The sequence below is a fragment of the Pleurodeles waltl genome, chromosome 3_1, assembly GCF_031143425.1.
Source record: "Pleurodeles waltl isolate 20211129_DDA chromosome 3_1, aPleWal1.hap1.20221129, whole genome shotgun sequence".
Taxonomy (NCBI): Eukaryota; Metazoa; Chordata; class Amphibia; order Caudata; family Salamandridae; genus Pleurodeles; species Pleurodeles waltl.
Window position 1 is genome coordinate 1494197284 of NC_090440.1, and position 12992 is coordinate 1494210275.

At 40.7% G+C, this 12992-nt stretch overlaps 1 protein-coding gene across 1 annotated transcript in view; it reads right to left on the reverse strand.

The window, feature by feature from the left end:
* LRP1B (LDL receptor related protein 1B) overlaps positions 1–12992 on the reverse strand; it is a 4500992-nt gene that overhangs the window by 613011 nt on the left and 3874989 nt on the right. The gene's annotated exons all lie outside the window — the stretch shown is intronic.

The window sequence follows — 12992 nt, forward strand, 5'->3', positions numbered from 1 at the left end:
CTTTATGGGGAAGTTTGAGGGGGAGTGGGTCTGGGGCTTTAACGGTGTGGAATGGATACAGTACATTTACTATTGGGGAAGATACATTGATGATGTGTTGATGATATGGGCAGGGACTAATGAGGAGTTATTGATGTTTGTGGCCTATCTGAACAACAATACATGCAATATGTCTTTTACGGTTCAATATGATGTTAAGAAAATTAAATTCTTGGATGTTTAATTGTTTGATGATGGCACTTGAATTTGGAGACGCATGAATCGGAAAGTGACTTCATGCAATGCAGTCCCCACCCTAAACACCAAATAGAAGCCATTCTTTATGGTGAAATGGTTAGGGCACCTAGAAATTGTGGTTCTGATGAAGAGTTGCACAAAATCTGAAAGATATTGAATCTAGATTCATTAGGAGAGGATAGAACATACAATTGATTAAAGAAGCATCCAATAGGGCCCATAAGTTGAATAGAGAACAGACTCTTAGTGAAAATAGATGGGCGCTGAGCACAATCCTCAGACAAGATCAGACTAATACATACATATGGCAGGACCATTGGGAACATTAGTAAGGTATTAAAGAGACACTGATACCTTTTACTTGATGATGAGAAGATTAAACCTTTCATTACTACATGTTCAAGTATTACTTTTCACAAGGGTGCAACTATAAGAAACAGAATTAGTCTGAGTTTCCCTAGGAGCCCCCGGTCTGAAAAATGGCTACATAATAGAAGCAGATGTTTTTTTAAATGTGGAAATTGTCCTATGTGTAGGATAGCAAAGGATACTACCCTATCCGGTGTATTCAGTGAGGACTAATATAAACTGTACATCACGCTATGTTATTTACATTTTGGTATGTAGATGTAATTACATTTATGTAGGTAGTACTATTAGAGCAGTCAAAGAGAGGATTGCAGAGCATTTTAGAACAGTTGAATTGGGTGATGAGAGATATCTGTTCTCGTTGCACACTTTGTAACAAACAAGGCCCACACAAAGGTTTCATATTTCCTGGAATAGAGATTGTAAAACCTAATCAGAGGGGAGGAAGTAGGGAGTTACGGCTTTCTCAACAAGAAGCTTTAAGGTTTTGGAGACTGAAAGCAGCAGAGTAAGTTCTTAACACAGACCACAAATTACATTATTTTCTGTGTGAACAGACCGAATACAATGCATTTATTTGCTGTGGTTTCTGGAACACCTATATATACAAAGGATTTGATGTGTTATGAAGTGTAAATGTCATTTGTGGAGGATGCATATGATACTATATATGAAATTGTACAGCATGATGGCCAGGTACAATTTACGATGTCTATTGATTGTCACTATACTTGGGATTGGGTTCTATGCACGTACAGTGTTTGATATATATTTTTCACTTCAACCTAAATTTTGGGTGCATTGTATATCGCTAAGAGAACTGATGATGTTGTATGATGTTGAAAGAAAAGGCAGGAGTACGCATTTGATTGGTCTGATGATGATCAGTTGTGAAATTATAAGATGACGAATTGGCAAAGTTTCTTTGATATGGCGGGCATTGTTTCATAAAGAACTCAATGGATCAGTGAAATCATTGGTAGAGTGATTGGATTCATTTAGTTATTATTTTTGTCTGGTAGGATGGCTAGTCAAACAAATCAAAGTGTGGTACTGGTTTTGAAAAGATTCTGGGATCAATTTCCGCTTGAAGCGAGTCATGTGACTCATTAGGGTGTTATTGAGGATCATTTCACAAAAGAAAATCAGTTCATATTACAAGTATGAGATTGATTATATTAGACAGTTTGGATTTGTGTCATAAATTATGTAAGGTTATATTACAGATTGATCTATAACCTTTACTACATGGCTGTAATGTGTACGTACCACTGAATTTAGATGCCCAGAGTTTGTAGTTCAATCAGAGTTATATTGCCCTTCCGAGTATTAACAAAATGATTTACCCCAGTTTCATGCTTTGGAAGGGCTAGACATCATGGGAGCACTCTCCCCGTTATTGAGAGGTATGGTTTGTTGTATATTAGTATTAGTATTTAGGTATACCGTTGATGAGATGTTACACTCAGTTTGGCGTCTTTGATCCCCTGGGACTACTGGACTTTTCCAATTTACATAGACATGTAATTTGTGATATTCTAGCCGTACATTCAAGATGGCAGGCTCCGAAGCACAATGCTTATCTGAAAATGACTTGCATATAGTATGCTTTATTACAATTTTTCATTACAGATGATAATTGCCCTTTTGCGTTTCCTTGCTTTGTTTTGTACCGTACATTGGGTAAGAATACTGTTATTATAATTAATGGTTAGCTAACGTCCGGATATGCCATGTGAAATGTATCCCTGCCATGGAGGAGATTTAGAATGGCAGTGACCCATAGATATAATCAATGTGCTGTGCATACATTCTGGTCGCTTATTGTTTAGTTAGCATGCAACCATGGATTTGTTATGCTAGGAGTGCTTGACAACTCTGATAGTAGTTGAGTGTGGTTGAATTTGGTCTTAACAATGGAGTAATATATTATGACTGTATAAATAGAATACATATTCTGATTGGTATTTCTTGAATTTCTTTCCAGCTTTTGGGGACGGTTTGGATATATTTGGCTGTTATATAGAATTTGAAGGTTAAGATTACGTACATTATATGTTAAGGGGATATGATATGCCTCGTGTTGTGGGTTCACATTGCAACGAAGATTACTAGTAAATTAGTGCTTTACAGTTTGATTTCATCATACAAAACGCTTTCACTGTCAATTGGATACATTCATAACAACGAGTGTTGCTTAGGAAGATTTTACATGGATTTAGTGTTCATTGATGGTGTTAGGCACAACCTGGGATGGGATGAGCATGTTTAAGTTAATTTAGTTGCGGTGGTTGTAGTGTTCCATCAGTTTTTATCTCCATCTCTTTTACTATTAATCATAAAGTAATTTCTTTCACGGGTGATGATGGTTTCTTTTGCGAGGGCACTAAAATTGGAGGCTTGAATCAACATTCTTCACAAAATTCTACTATTTGGTAGTCACTCACAATTGAATCTTCTCCTGATCATGTGTGAGTTTTATATCATGAGTGAGCTCACACTTTAATGGGATTGCTCCTCCCTGTACTTATTTTGGTGTATGGATTTATGTTAGTCCTGAAGAAGTCAGCTGCTACTGATGCAGCACTGACGAAAAACCTGCTGGCATTATTTTGTGCATTGTATAATTTTGGAGCATACAAAAATGAGAAGAAATCATGTATGAACCCTTGACTGATCTATAGTAATGATATGAAGTTCATCCAGACATGTGGGATGTAATGAATAAAGTTATGAACAACCACAAATGTATACCCAAAAGTATTAAACTTGGAATGCGGACTGTATACAATGCCAACAGTGTGCATTCCGAGTGTGCTGGTGGTGCAGCCAGTGTGATGGCATTGGCCTTGAGTCTCCCTTAGAGCCCTAGCCAATGCCACTGCACTGTCTCTGCTGTCTGGGCAAGCAGGAACATTGTGAAACAGTGTTGGAGAGGCCGGCGACTTGCTTCCGTCCTCCTCACTGCAGTATTGGTGGTCCGTTGGTCAGATTGCCCAATTTATCTTCAGGTCCTAGATCATTAACATAAGGAAATTGATTATTGTAGTATTGGCAAATGCAAAGATTTATTGTTAGGTTTATGTTAGGACTATGGCAGTATAATTGAGTGATGGTGCAAATATGGGTATGTGCTGAGAATTACTAAATTATGGTGAAAATCAGAATATTATCTAATGATTATTGAAAGACCTTGTGATGCTGCTTAAGGATTCTAAGGGTCTGATTTAGGTCTTGGAGGAGGGGAATACTGTTACAATGGATTTCCAGACCGCCTTATTACGATCCCATGATATCCAATGGAGACCATAATATAAGGAGGAAGGTATATTTGTATTCCCACCCCCAAGATCTAAATCAGTCCCTAAGTCTTTTAAGTAATGGCCCAAATATAGACCAATACTCAAGATTTCTTTGCACAATTCTGAAAAAGGGTGAATGAGTGAACATTCACTAAGGAGTACTTATGATGGGTCAAGATTAAACATGCACCAAGTTTTACTAATTATTGGGGACATATTAAACATGGTTTTAGGAATGAGTGATAGTGCAGATCTGTACTACACTTGGAAAATCCTCTTGAGAGTAAAGCAAACCAGAACTTTGCCTAACTTTTTCTTACAAACCAATGTAAATACTAATTTGCTTTGATCTGTAAATGCCAAAAAGGATTTTTTCATTGGGTCTGCTTTAAAAAGTAACAATCCTGACACAATACCTTTGTAAACCTGGGCCATAGTCTAAAGACCAATGAAAAGATACTCTAAAAAAGGCAAACAATCAGGGCGTGAGCATGAACAAAAAGGTGAATTCCTTACACTACCCAGTTCATCCAATCATCTATCAAATAATTCACTTATTCAGCTATTCATCCATGTTGTCACTCATAGCTTTTTACTTAATTGTTTTCTCATTCATTCACCTACACAAACAATTATCCATGCAACAGCTGTCTCAATTTCACATTTACCTATTCATCGATTGACACAACCATACCCAGCCTCATTAATCATAGCTTAATCTCTTGCATCAAAGAGGCAAAATGAGGTTAAATATCTTTCTTTTTCTTTACTTTCTCCTCTTTTAAGTGTGCTGCATTCTGCACCATGGTGCACGATACCTTCGTTGGTGCTCGGCAGCACAGAGTGAGCCAGTGCAAAGCAAATATGGTGCATTCCTATCCTCTCTCTTTCATGCAGCGCAAAAAGGTTTGTAAATCTACCCCACTGTGTTTGCCAGTGTCGAATTTGTTTGATGTGCTGGTCTTTCCAGACAACAACACTATTCATTTCGGTTTGTGATACTTGTATCAACTTAACCCAGATATTTGAAATATTTAAATGTTTTACTCTCTTAATTTAACCCTCACATTCAATGCTAAATAATAAAAACCTATGTGTGGGTAACAGGGCAGAAAGATTACACAAAAATAGACAGTAATTAAGTTAATCGGCATAAAAAAGGAGTTTGTAATGTATTTTGGTTGGAAATCTTTTAGTTGGAAATCTCTGCTTTGAAAATCAGAGAGCGAAAAGACCATGGTTCTGAGTAGAAAAGACTGTAAGCCTAAAGGGAGTATTTCCGTAGATTTAAGGTGCCCTAGTTTTCGAATACTTTGCATTTCCAGTGGGATGCAAGGCTACGTGGTGTCATTGCGGCGACTTTGCAGAACAAATGATTTTCTATTACATTGGCTAGCACCTGCTGGCTATTGGCTTACATTTCCGTCCTTCATACTTTTCCAGAACTCTTTATAGATGTAAAATATCCAAGTATGGCTTAAGTGAAAGCATCAAATGCATACCCTGATTTTGATGTATTCTAAAATGTTGAACTAAATAAGAACATTATTTAATAGATGTGATAAACTTCATGCTCAGAACCAGTGTGTATCTGGACACTAGGGCCCATATTCATGGGGCATTGGCATGGGGCAGTGCTGCAAGACTTCATTCTGCGCTGCCCTACACTGATGTGAAAGGGCAGGAATGTGCCATATTTATGAAATAAGGTGCATTCCTGTCCTTTCCCCTGTCCAGGTGCACAATTTGGTGCCTAGCACCAACACATACACCGTTGCACCTTGCTGCAAGGGTGTCTGCATTGCATACAGGATTGTTCTTGTGCAGCAAAGGACACCTTCCTGCAAAAAACAATACCAAAAGGGATTTTTCTCTTTCTATGTGTGCTGCAGAATGCAGCGCACATGTAAAGAGGAAAAATTGACGAGAAATGAAATGTTTCTCTTCGTTACGCCTGCTCTGTGGAGGCATAATGTTTTGGCCCTGCCGAAGGTTTACATGATTAAGTAAATATGGGTCAGCGTCAAAATCCATGGGTCGTTGCATTAGAAAACCCACAGCAACATCCATGGAACACCTCCCTTGCACAAAGTGAGGCAATGAGCTTGCTCCATATCTATGTGCCCATGCAGACCACATAAAGTGGCTTTGCACGGCCTCATATATATGGTTGAGAGGCTTGTGCCTCCGGGATCGTCAAGGTGACTCTCGGTGGTGCAAGTCTCTCTGAAATATGCCCCTGTGTGCTTTTTATTACGATTGTGTCTTCAAGGCCCATTGCTATTAATATTTTAGTAAATGTTGTATAAAATAACTCTTCACAAAAGAGTCTGCTTTCAAGAGCGCAGACTTTCTCATTTCCAGTAACTGTAAGGTTGAAATGTTAAACGTGTTCTCATCACGTGGACAGCTAGATGGATTTCAGTTATTTATGGGTAATTCAGATCCTATGGGAAAAGAGCGCTCAACATCCATTTAAACTATGCTTTATTGCACCCTCAGGTGTGAGATGACCTTACAGTTATCACTGCATCAAGTTTTATTACTTACAGACCAGAAATTGTAAGTAAAATGAAGTCGTTGCAATGTCTAAAGTGTGGTCAACATAATGAAATAATGTTTCAGTTATAATTATATAAAATAATGATCAATCTATATAAAATAGTCAAGTTATTCTCTATTTGCCCATTATATTGCATTTGTAATTGGATAGGGTCCCTAGGCAGATATATGTAACTCGATGACACTTGTAACTGAAAATGTTAAGCTCAGGTTTCTGTCAGAGGCAAGGTATTTCCAAGAGTGGCTGATTCTTCAAGAGGTAGCTCTTTACAAATGATTGCCAAGCTATGCACTGTGCTATGCACATAATAACATAATATTTTTTGCACAAAACATGATGCATACTATTTTTCTGAAGTCTTTTTCAAATGAGTGCATTTCGTTTTTGTACCTGGTAAAAAAAAATTGGAGACCAGAATTAGGGATCAAAGTATCTCCAAGAGAAAGCAACAACATAACATGGGGCCCTTAGGCAGCAACTGTGGCAAACACACTGGTGCAGTGCTTCCCAAACCTTTTAGAAACCCCACCCACGTTTTAGTACAACAAACATTCTCAACCCACCTAGCTTTAATGGACATGAAACAACAAATTGTTTAATGTAACTAAAGAATTGTGTGGTAGATGATTGTGATTTACAGACAGCACATTTCCATTGGATATGGTCACTAAATCTGCACACAAATGATAATATGTGGAAATCGTTTTTCAGCAAATGTTTTTTGTGCATCATCAACTAAAGTGTCTTAGTTTGTTCCAATCCTATTCATGTATTTTCATCACACTTCAGAATTACAAAAATAGCTTAATATTTCCTTCCTAACTACTGAGTGTGTACAGTTCAATTACCGAAATTAGCATTTACTTGTGTTTCACAATGTCACCCCTCAGCCTTTCCTTTTACTCATCATGTACCCCAGCAAGATTGTCACATAATTTCCTTTACTTTTCTTTCTCTGTCTGCAGAATGAGAGGAGTTCATAAACACCACTCCGCACAGCATGACATTTGACCTCTTTCTTTGAAGCACAACAAATGTGATAAGATAAATATAGAAGTGAAAGGCATCCTTATTTATTGCTTGGATTTTCGGGACCCACCAAAAATCGTCTCCCGACCCACCAAGTGAGCCACCACCATAATTTGTAAAACACAGCACTTTTGTAATACAAACCATTCTGTAATTTTGTGCATACCTGTCAGTCTGGGTATTTTCGATGGCTTTTTTGTACCTGAATCTCAGTTCATGAAGGCATTGCACTGCCCAGTATAAGACCCACCTTCCCTTGAAGTGCCAGTCTATAGTCTCCAATAGTTAAAATCTTTCGATCACTTTATAATTTAGAACATTTATCTATTTAAGTTACAGCATAAGAAGAATTTTCTAAAGCTCAAATATTAATACACTGTTAGCGAAAGCTTTATGCTCAAAAGATACATTGTGTTTTTCTCAATATTGACTTTCGTAATACGGCAGAGTACCTATTTTGACAAAAGGTAATCAAGTTTGTCTTTCTTATATACTTTGAAGAGATGAGTGTCTCTTGTGGATCCTAATTTGTCCTTTAGGTCAACGTGTGTGCTGATGTGTTGTGTCTTGTGCTTGTTACAAGTCATTTTAAAGATGATTTTAACATCGAGAGACAACTGGTAAAGCTCTAATAGACCTGGAGTGAAAAGGCCTGACCTCTCTGCACCAGTTATACAGCATGCCAGAATGTACTGAATGCTCTTAAGGGGTGCTAGAGCAGATACGGAGAGACCAGCCATCAGTAAATTGCCGATGAGAGTTAGACTTTTTACTGCAGTCTAAAGGAGAAATGGAAATTTTTCATTTTCTGAGGATGTTATGACAAGAAATGCAATGTTTTGAGATTTGAGAGATAAGTGAAAACATAGCTATGGTGATCTGTCAAAGAGGACCAGTGAGGGAGGGATTCATATATGTTTAAGAACTAGCTGGCTGTTTAAAACGCTGTTGGGGATTGTTTCAAGAAGAAGAAGAGAGGGGAAAGGGGGTGTTTTGTCTCTTTAACATCATGAACATTTGATTTTCTCTGCCTTTGTTATGAGTAAATCTGCAATTGATCTCAGGAAGTGATGGAAAAAAGTCAAAACATGATTTAACACCCACAAACCTCTAAGCCATTCCCACTCTACAATGTTCTATCTCTAAACTCTTGCTGAGAGTTACTCATACAAATAATTTTGTATGCGTACTCCTTTTTAAAAGTATGAAACTAACCTTTGTGAATTCAAAAATAAATTGGACTCATAAATAAGTCATACTTGCATGTGCAAATAACAATGTAAAGGAAGCGATCTACATTTTGTTATCATTAGCTGAAAATTAAGAGTTACCATTCACATGTTTGCAAATGTGTGTCTTGCATATTTGAGCCACAGATTTAGATAATTCAAGTTTTTGTTCCCCAGTTTTATTTATGCAAGTAAAACAACTTATACATATATTGTTTGCACCGTACAGTAATCGTACTTCATGAACCATACATTTCATCTCGCCCCTCTTAATATGATACTAGTCCATGCCAACTCTGCCATTCGTGGCCATTTTCTGAATGCTAGATTACAGAAAATACTGTAGTGATTGTACAATGGTCCATCGAAGCTGTGTAACATTTTAATATAATAGGAATGGGTAAGTCTGTCCATTACAAGTACAGTGTATAGTATATTAACTTTTTAACAATAAACTGTGATACAGTAATGCATCTTACCAGATACAAACATGGAGAGAGGACAGCTGCTGCATACTACTGGACAGTCTTCAATATTCAGATGGTTTAGGCCCTGGATGGGCCAGCAAAATCTAATCTGTGGCTATATATGCAATTGGGATGAGGAGGAGGGGGGAAATCAGGGAAGGAAAGTCAGGACAGACAAGCAAGGGGGTATATCACCTTTCAGTCACACTCAGTCACAGATCCACCACCGTCACTTTACCACTCAAGCGGGCTGTCAGTACTCACACCTCACTATTGGAGTTCATCTGCCGAGATGTCTCCATCCTCCCCGACAGGTTCCCCAGGCAGTCCTTTGATTATACCATGCCAGACTTCCAGATCTCGTTCACTGTGTTCATTCATATTTATCTTATCGAGGCAACCTTCCTCCGCAGCCGCCCGCTCAATGAGGTTAGACAGCCATGCATCCTGTGTCGGAGGGGCCGGGTTTGCCCATCGGATCGAAAGGTGCCTCTTAGCCAAAACAAGCCCCAGCTGTGCAAATCTGAATGCCATGTTGCACCTTTTTTTAAGAATTGGAAGGAGGCCCAGCAAGCAATAACTTATTGTTACCCTCAATTTAAACAGCCATCACATCCCTGAGTGTTCGCACCATCTGGCTCCAAAAAGGTAGAATGGAGTTACATGTCCATGTGACATGCTTGAAATTGGCTGGGGTCACGACACAATGGGTACATCCAACAGAACGTGACAGAAACAGTCTGTGAAGGCGTGGGGGTGTCAGATATGCTCTGTGCAAATAGTAAATGTGTGCCAGTGTAAATCTGGCATTGCTAGTCCCCTTCCGTACAAGTGAGCAGGCCCTATTCCACTCCCCCAAGTCCACCTCCCACATAGCTCTTGTCCAGTTTATATTTATCTGTCTATCATTTTTTAGGGACTTGAAGGTGCAGGAGAGTAGACTACGATCCCATCCTGGGTCTATGTGAGTCGTCACAAAGTGGGATTCAGTAGGGTCTGCAGGAAAGGAGGTCCAGATCTCTCGAGCCTTCTGTGAGAGGCTAGCATATTGTAGGAATTGTCCCTGGTCAATTCCAAAGAGGGTCTAAGCCTCCTCTTGTGTGACAAATGTGACATTTTGGTACAAGTTACCAGCATTATTACATCCCCCTGCTCGTCATTTCGAAAACTCTAGTACATCAGTGACTCTCGGAAAAGGGCGTATCCACCAGAGCGGAAGTAGGCATGCATATGGCACCCTCCGCAACACTCATATAAAAGCCCGCTCTCTCATCTGTGATACCTGCGATACCAGGAAGGGGGTATCCCTCGGTAGCCTAGAGCCACACATGAGCAGACCTGGTAATCGAGATATACATATGGAACCTTCTAACAATTATTTTTCCCAGTTGGGAGTATCACTGCACCACATGGCCGCATACTGCAGCAAGCCCGCCATGTAGGATAGGTGGAGGTCGGGTAGTCCCAATCCCCCGTCAGCTACACCTAACTTCAATACCTCAATACAGACTCTGCATCTCTTACATGCCCAGACCAAGGACAGCAGCAGTTTATCTATCTGTTGAAACAGAGAAGAAGGCAGCTCACACAACGAGTTTTGCATAACATACAGGCATCGCGGAATAGAAAACATTTTACTAAGTGCAATTCTGCCCATTACCGTTAGAGGGAGTGTAATCAAAAATTTAACCAAGGCTCAGAGGACACCCATTACTCTACCCATGTTCACTTCATATTGAAGTTGAAGGGAGTGGGCTACTTGCATGACCTGCGGTAGCGCGGTAGCGCACTCCCATGGGGTACAACACCGTCTTCCGGCGATTGACCCGGAGGCCAGATATCCCTCCAAAGTTGTCCATCATTTATAACAGAAGTGGAATCGATTGTTCTTGGTTTGTAACATACACTAAGGTAGCATCTGCATACAGCAATACAACATGCATTCAGGTTCCCACCGTGATGCCCCACCTTTTCAAGCCCGCCCTCAGTTGTATGGCCAGGGGTTTCATAGCCAACACGAACAGCAGTGGCAACAGTGGACAGCACTGCCATGTGCCCTGTTCAATATGAAAGAAGTCCAACACTATCATCCCAGTTTGCACCCGCAGCGCCATATACAGCAGCCATACCCATGACAGGAAGATTAATCCAATACCCATTCTACGTAGTACCTCCCACAGGTAGTCACAGGACAAGGAGTCAAACACCTTTTCTATGTCAAGGGCCACTAGCGCACCGTGGGCTGCAGAGTTGCACGTCTCATGTAGTACATGCGATAACCTTCACAGATTCATGTGGGTTCCCCTCTCTGGAGTGAATCCACATTGATCGTCCCGCACTGGATGGATTACAACTCACCGTAGGTGTGTTGCTAGTACTTTTGCAAGTATTTTTACATTGAGCATTGACAATGGCCGGTAGGAGCCAGGGTCCATCGGATCCTTCCTCGGTTTCAGTATCATAATTATCAATGCTTCCCTCATGTGTGTTGGCAGCAAGCCCTCTCTGTGGGCCTCGCAGAATGTTTCCAGTAATCGGTGGAGAACCGTTGCAGAATATGCACGGTAAATCTCAGTTGGCATACCATGGGACCGGGAGACTTACCATGCGTCATGGCTTCCAAGGCTTCCTGTAGCTCCTCTAGAGTTACGTCCCCCTGTAGCTCCTCAGTCTGTTCTTCAACAAGCCGGGGGAATCTAGAGCCTGTCTAGATACTGGAGCATCTAACAGCCATCTTCGCTCTTCGGCGGAGTGTATATGTGTTTCAGGTGATCTGGCAAGAGTAGATTCACACACGTTTGTCCCAGATACTGTTCCCTGGATGGTCCACGGAGGGACAGAATTATTTGGAGAGGCTGTTCGCACTTAGGCAGCCAAGCTAACATGCGCCCGAGCGGTCTCCCTTACAGTGCAACCGCTGTCTGTAGTCCCTACAGACATAACTATCTAGCCTATTCCAGATAGCTCCTATTCTTGTGTGCCCCTTGCAGCAATCTGCCTCAGATATGTCCCTGCTGGTCGCTTGGCTCTGGAGGACAGCCTGAACACCCTTCTGCTGTGTAAGTTCCTGCTCCAGTTTTTTCCTTATACCATAGGATTTACCAAGGCTCTCACCAATTACAACGTCCTTTAGGGCCTTCCATTCTAAGCTGTGTGTCCGGGTTATAGACCAGTTCACACTATAATAGCCATTCAGCAGCACCTATATGTCTCCCCTATGTTCAGGGTCCCCGACGAGCTCAGCCCGCATTCGCCACAGGGGAATCGCCAGCCTAGATGCCTGTGTCTCGCATTCTAATAACAGAGGGGCATGATCTGACAGAAATCTCACCTGATAGGCATCACAACAAACATCCAGCGTGCTGCAGTTTGCCAGCAGAAACCAATCCAATCTGCTATATGCCCTATGTGTGGGCGTGTAACAGGAATATACTGTGGAGGTGGGGTGTGGTTCCCTACATATATCCACGAAGTGCAGGCTACTCATTAGCTAACAAAGTTTGCCTGTCATATGTGAGTTAGTGCCCAGTTTTGGTGGGCTCTCATCCAAGCTGCCATCCAGGACACAATTAAACTCCCCCACCCAGATGACGGGCATTCCTGTGTAGGGTACTAATTCTTGTTGCAGTGTTGTAAAGAACTCTGCATCATCCGAACTGTGGGTGTATATATTCAGGAGGCAGAGTTAGCACTCATCAAATTCTCCATGTGAAAATATATAGCAGCCTTGTATGTCTGCCATTAGGCTTTTTAATTGAAAAGGGACCACAGGGCAACTCAGACAGAGACCCCCTAC